Genomic DNA, 6,543 nt, shown 5'->3' with positions numbered 1-6,543 from the left:
GTAGTTCTTAGATATTCAACAATATTATTCCTTTAAAAAGAAAAAAAAAAAAACAACAACACAACAAAAACCAAAAACAAGATCCAAACTAATAATCAAAAAATAATGGTCTAGTTTTCCCCATTTTGATTGCTCATCATCATAAACAAGACAACTACTAGTGAAGTCAGTCTTGGTAACTAGATGTACTGTGTATGAATAGATACACGACCTAACATTAAAAGCAAACTCTGCAGCAGCTGCAGTATTTTAAGCAGTTACCACTAGATCTTTTTCAAATATATCTTCTGACTCTCCCAGTAATTACTAGCTCTATGCAACATACCATTTTTCTGTCTCGTTAAGAACCCAATAGTATAATTAGATCTCATGCAAATCCCTAAACTGTTTATTGCAACTTGTTATAAAAGGTATAAAAATAAAAATAAAACCTTTGTCTCCAGTACAGGACTAAGAAGACACACTAGGAACACACTTGCACAAATCAAGACCTGATCTCGTAAGCAGATCTCAGCCAAACAGTATGTGGCCAGGTCCGTTATCCGTGTTGACTGGATGACGCACAACCACAAAACAAATTTGGCGATTGTTTAGAAATCACAAGTTTCAAAGAATATGCATGTGGCCACATTTAATATAAATGAAACTACTAAGCCTAGGAAGTCAAAGTGAACAGCCACCGTGCAATCCCTCGAACTGGCTAAAACGTGAGCGGCTCTTAAAAACTGAACTATCAAGTCAAAAGAAGCGCTTCATGTAACTCCCAATAAAAGGTGCATCAGTTGAGGTTGCAGAAATCACCGTAAAGTACCAAGTTTTTCTACATCTGTCTGTCATTTTTCTTCATGGCAGCTCATCTCTTCCCTAAAATTTACCATGAAAGCGAGGAGTGGCACTGAAAGAAAATTCAGAAGCAACTGCAGCATTTGGGCAATAAAGTGTCACTGCCCACTGAATTCCTAGCACTGAGGCTGTGATAGAAAGTAGGTTAAGCAGCTACAGATCTGCTCTATAAAACACCACCCTAGCTTAAAGCTTTTCACATATCTCTTTGTTATCAATCCTTTACCTAAAATCCCAATTGTAAACACTTGTTAAATTGATCCTTTTGTTTGACTGTTAAGCCTGTGTAGAGCTAGGGTGGGGAGGAGGAGGAAGATGGGAGATGAATGAGAAGAAAGCTGAGGTTCTTAACGGTGTCCAGAGGCTAAGGAGTGTGTCCTGTCAAGGATCAGCCTGCAAAGAGCCCGGGTGGGACTTGTGCCGCCAGTGACAGCTGCTGGGAAGAAGCTCCCTCCGGCAGGTATAAATCAATAAATACTCTGCTGCAAAGGAAGGGTGGTTGAGAGACGTCGCAACAGTTCTGGGTGAACTTCATGTTATTATAACCTCAGGCAAAACGAAGTTGTCAAACGGTATCGCGTTCACTCCTAAATGGGTGGCACGCATCCAGGAGATCACACTAAATGTTAAGAACCCTGAAAGGAATGGGAACACCACAATTTATTTTAAAGTCTGAAACCCACCTCCAGTGCCTGCGCCTAGCCACTGAATGGGCATGGCTTATATTTTCTTCATGGTATTATTCCAGTAAGCAAATTTATTGGCAATAAAAGTGACAATCTTTAAAACAGTGATTAGAAATAACACAAAGTGATTTTTAATAGAGCACTAAAACTTGAAAAATAGCAACAGTAAGATCATTCACAATCTCTGCTCATATTACTTCTGCCAAAGCAATACTTGAATGACTGCAACTCAATTAAAATCAGCTAGTTGAAGCAGAGGAATATGCTATGAAGCACAGGAAAGAATTTGGAGGAGTTGGTAGCACAGTGCTGTACCACTGAGTTTCAAACTTCTCAGCCACACTGGGCTGATTGGACCTACTGGCTCTCAAGTTTCGTTGACACGATGCTCCTGCTTAACTTGTACGTTTAACAGTTTTGCTGTTTTCAGTTATTAGGAGACACCCTATCATCCAGCTGGATTTGAGTCATCTTTCTTCAAAGTCATCAAAAGCTCAACACAGAAGATAGCCAAAGCCCTCAGGAAGCAGATCCTTGCCTAAAGAAAAATCAGCATTTCCTCATGTCAGCAACTACCGCAAGGAACGTCTCTTCTGAATTGGACTTGCACACTACTTTGGCTTTGCCATCTCTCACACCCGCACAGCAGCATGTGTATGTAAGCCCTTTCAATCATACCTACAGAACACAATATACACCATTCTCTTCTTGGAGAGAAGTCCAGGAGGCAAGAGGGAAGTGAAAGGAAAGCATCATGTGAGAGAGTGGTCACCTTGAGCAACCTAATACTAGCAGATGCCCGGATAGCATGGTAGAACTTTCTGTCCGAAATGTGGGGTTAGGAAAGGAACCATTTTCTAATGTAAAAACAGCTCAGTTGAAACCTAGTTCTTTGAGAAGTCTGACTCTATATTCTTCATGGAATTACCTTCACAAGACAACTTACTGGCAGCAGATGTGATAGCCTTTAAAACACCTATTGGTGTGAAAAGAGACAGATTTTCAAGTTCTGATAGTACTAGAAATGCAACCATAGTGGAATAGTAAAAAATTAATTGTTCTTGTGTCTAATCCAATCAAAAAAAGTTTGCATTTTACTTATCTGATAATCACAAGTTGTTCAACTGCTTCAGAAAAATCTTCAAATCAATCCAGTTGTAAGCACGACACTCACTACAGAATTTCCCCACAGTCATCGCGAGTTCTGAGTAAGCCAGGCTGAGACTAAGCAGAAGCGTAGAAAACAAGAACTGCAAAAGTTTTCTTCATTATTTGTGCTGCCAGCTTTTGCAGCCTGTCCTGTTAATGAACATTCTTCATTTGGAAATTCTAAATAGGAGAAATATTCCAGCTCTAAGATGGCAGGAGCAGTATCAGCCTTCAGAGAAAGGATAACTGTGTTTGCCTCTCTCCACCCAACCCCAAAAGGCCTGGCATCACCAAAACACACCATAAAACTTGCTCTCAACTTAGCAGGAGGTCTAAATACATCTGGTCACTTGTAGGCTCTGGGCTTTCTGTGGGTCAAGCTGGAGCTGACTGGTCTCTGTGTGCCACTTTAGAAAAACATCATTTAAATATCTTTTTATATATACACACACACACACACACAAATCTATTTAAAATTTAAACACCATGTATCTTTGTTGAGGGTTGGATGGCAACCAGAATAAATGGGAACTTACATTACAAAAGGTGTGTGTAATTATGATTTTTTTAAACATCTTGCACAACACGGAGCACTGGAACAGGTTGCCCAGGGAGGTGGTGGAGTCTCCTTCTCTGGAGATATTCAAAACCTGCCTGGGCAAGGTCCTGTGCAGCCTGCTCTAGATGACCCTGCTTTGGCAGGGGGGTGGGACTGGATGACCCACAGAGGTCCCTTCCAACCCTGAACATTCTGTGATTCTGTGAACAAGAATTCCGGGACTAACTTAGATTCTGGTATACATTACTTGCAAAGCTTCACTATCAGCCCATATCCAGTTTTCTTAAATAATTTCTCAGCAATTTAGTAGCATTCTACATAGGTCTCCAGATTAAATAATCTACATTGACACTGATGCTTTCAACTTAGTTGTATTTTATCACTTTGAGAAACAAATATGCTAAGCTGAAGATAAATATATACATACAGAACAAAAATCCCTTTTCTTTCTCTCACTTCAGTGTGTTGGAAGTGCTCTCTAATATCCTATTGCTCCTGCTTGCATCTCAGCTTTCTTCCAGTGCCCTTCCACTTTAAGCTCAGGCTCGACATCTTCACTTTCAAGGCTCCATAAATCTCTGCCCTACCAGAATCTGTCCTTATTGCCTCATACACCACAGACCTTGCTTCACTTTGTTAAAACTTTCATCTCCTTTTCTTCACATGCTTTATTCGATGCTACTCTTCCTGTTCTTGAAGACATCCAAGTGCACCTATTTGCTCCTTCTCCCACAGAAATCCCTCCTAAAAATTATTTAAAACAAGACCAGCAAGACATCTCAAACACTAAATTCAGCACGCTTTCTTCAGTGTATCACCAGCCTAAGCCCATATTGGTTCCTCGTGTGGTGCTGTGAACCTTTTTCTAGGACTTGCCTCTTTGCTGGACATGAGTTGGGGAAAAAAAAAAAAAACAAACCTGGAAAGGGATTACTTGATTCTGTCTGAAAGTTGTTCTGTGTCCCCATTCTTCCCACATTTTAATTGTAGAAAATCAGTTCTGTACAAATTGAAAAGAAATGTTAATATAGTAATTATTAAAAATAGCTGTTACCATCTTCAGAAATGCTGTATTTAAGCTCATGCAAATTTGATGCATAGATGCAGAAGTTTCCCGAGCATTTGCAGAACGCCTGAACTCAAACACCTTTAACTCCCTCAGTGTTTTATTCCACATTCCAGTGTTTCACATTCTGAGTGCAGAAAGGGAAAGCAACAACACTGTTTATCCATTAGAATAATTGTTTTTTTCTAAAAAAATGGATACAAGTGGTAAACAGTCATTGCCGATTTGGTGCGAAGCAACTTGCTGCGTGCTGCCCCCAGCGCTGCTGCCACAGTGGTGCTCCCAGGCCGGCCAAAGGCTGCTCCTGGGGTGACACCCGGTGGCCGCAGCCCGAACAGCAAGATGTTCTCCTGCCCTCCAGCCACACTCCCCAGCCCCGGAGCCAGGAGCCCTCACTGGGCCACAGCCGGGCAGGGGCTGGGAAATCTTCACAGCAATCTGCAAAACACGGGAAAACCCTGCGTGAAATTCAGATCAATATCCATACACAATTTGAGTAACTAATACACAGTGTTTTATAAAATATTTGGGTGTTGTTTTTTTGTTGTTTTTTGTTTTTTTAATATGGTTGACTAAAAGTAATAGCTATTCAGAATTCTCAAAATCTCAAAATGAAATTTCTTGGTTTATTCCACAGAGCTTCACTCTGGAAAGAGCCAGCAGCAGGTGAGTGGCGTTGCCAGAGTATGGCTGTGCAGGTTCAGGATTAAGCCATAAACTGCTATCCCAAGGCAGGGAAGATTAGTTTATCTATTCTTAAAAGTCACGGAACTAAAATCCATTTATTCAGTTTAAGCTATCAGCTGAAGAAACCCAAATTAGAGACATATATTGTCAGGCTTAAAATAGCTTTGAACAAAGTCAAACAGTAACAGCGTTTCAATAAATCTTTGAGGTAGCAGCAAGGCATCAAGCTCTAGAAAATTCATTTGCAATTGAACATCAGTGAGAGTTAAGAGCTTTTTGCCACATATTTTATTCTGCTTGAGTACTATATGAGTCAGAGCACAGCTTTTCTTAAGTAACAGCCTAGCCAAAAATGATTTGATAATTTTTTCTAAAGAGTAAGAAGAAATGCACACTTTTAAGGGAAACCAGCAAAAGCGCTTCAGCACAGATTTTTGGTATTACATTCTTAGGACTTTTGGGAAGTGAAATGGAAAGAGAATATTTATTGCTTGTCAATTTTCATTTGGCACATTTTATTTCTCAGATCAGAGTCAAAATTCCTGGTGATGCCGTAAGCCTCTTCATACAAGCCAGGGATATCACAGAACACAATTGCCCTTTTTTCCTGTTGAGAAATACCTATTTTTTCTCCAGTAAGTACAAAGCCAAGTAAATAAGGCTTCCCAGACAACCTTGCACAATGCAAATTTTTAAGGCAATGGCAACTCTGTACTTCATTGGGTGACACTCACACCACGAGCCTCGCTGAGCACCAGTGTAATAGAGGGGGCGGGTAGGCACGTAGCCGTTACAACTCTGAGCCCTGAAAACTGGTTTACTGCTTTCTCATCTCAACTGTGCTTTAACATCTCTGCTTCAAAAGATAAGGGTTAAAACAGGATATTTGTTTATATAAGCATAATGAAATTATTCAGGTACTTTGTCTGAAGCAATAGTCTATTGAGATACGTTACCATACAACATCTAAGAGAGATTACCACCAAACACACAACGGCACACACAAGGCAAGCGCAACAAGCTACACCAGCCTGGAAACAATGACAAAAATGTGTCACTTATCAGTAAGTTGTACACGTGTGCTCACTGGCCAACCAAGTATGCAAGAATGTAAAGCTTGTGGCAGATCCAGCGACTGAATGAAATCTAAACAAGTAAGAAGCACAGCAATGGGAAGAATGACCTCCCACTGCATTAAGTTTAAAGCTGGATACTGCCAAGAGACACGCAAAAACTGTTGGAGTATGCACACAGCTAATCCTTGAGATACCATGGAGCCAGACCAGAGATAGCACTGGGAAGGCAGATGGAGGGTTAAAACGCAGCCGTGCAAACCACTGCCAGCTGCCAGAGCTGAGCTGGGATTCAGAGCTCTGTGTTCCAACAAGCAAGGCTGGGACGAGCAGCCTTCAGAGAGGGACCATTCCAAGCGCCTCCTTTGATCTTGTTCCTCAGTGGATGCCGTCATGTTGCAACAGCTGAAAAGTTTTCAATGCCTTGCATTTGTTTGTAAGTTCACTTGCTTTTTGTTCACTGAAGAATAAAAACTCATC

Source organism: Opisthocomus hoazin, chromosome 5, assembly GCF_030867145.1.
Source record: "Opisthocomus hoazin isolate bOpiHoa1 chromosome 5, bOpiHoa1.hap1, whole genome shotgun sequence".
Taxonomy (NCBI): domain Eukaryota; kingdom Metazoa; phylum Chordata; class Aves; order Opisthocomiformes; family Opisthocomidae; genus Opisthocomus; species Opisthocomus hoazin.
Note: the sequence above shows the minus strand (reverse complement) of the source record.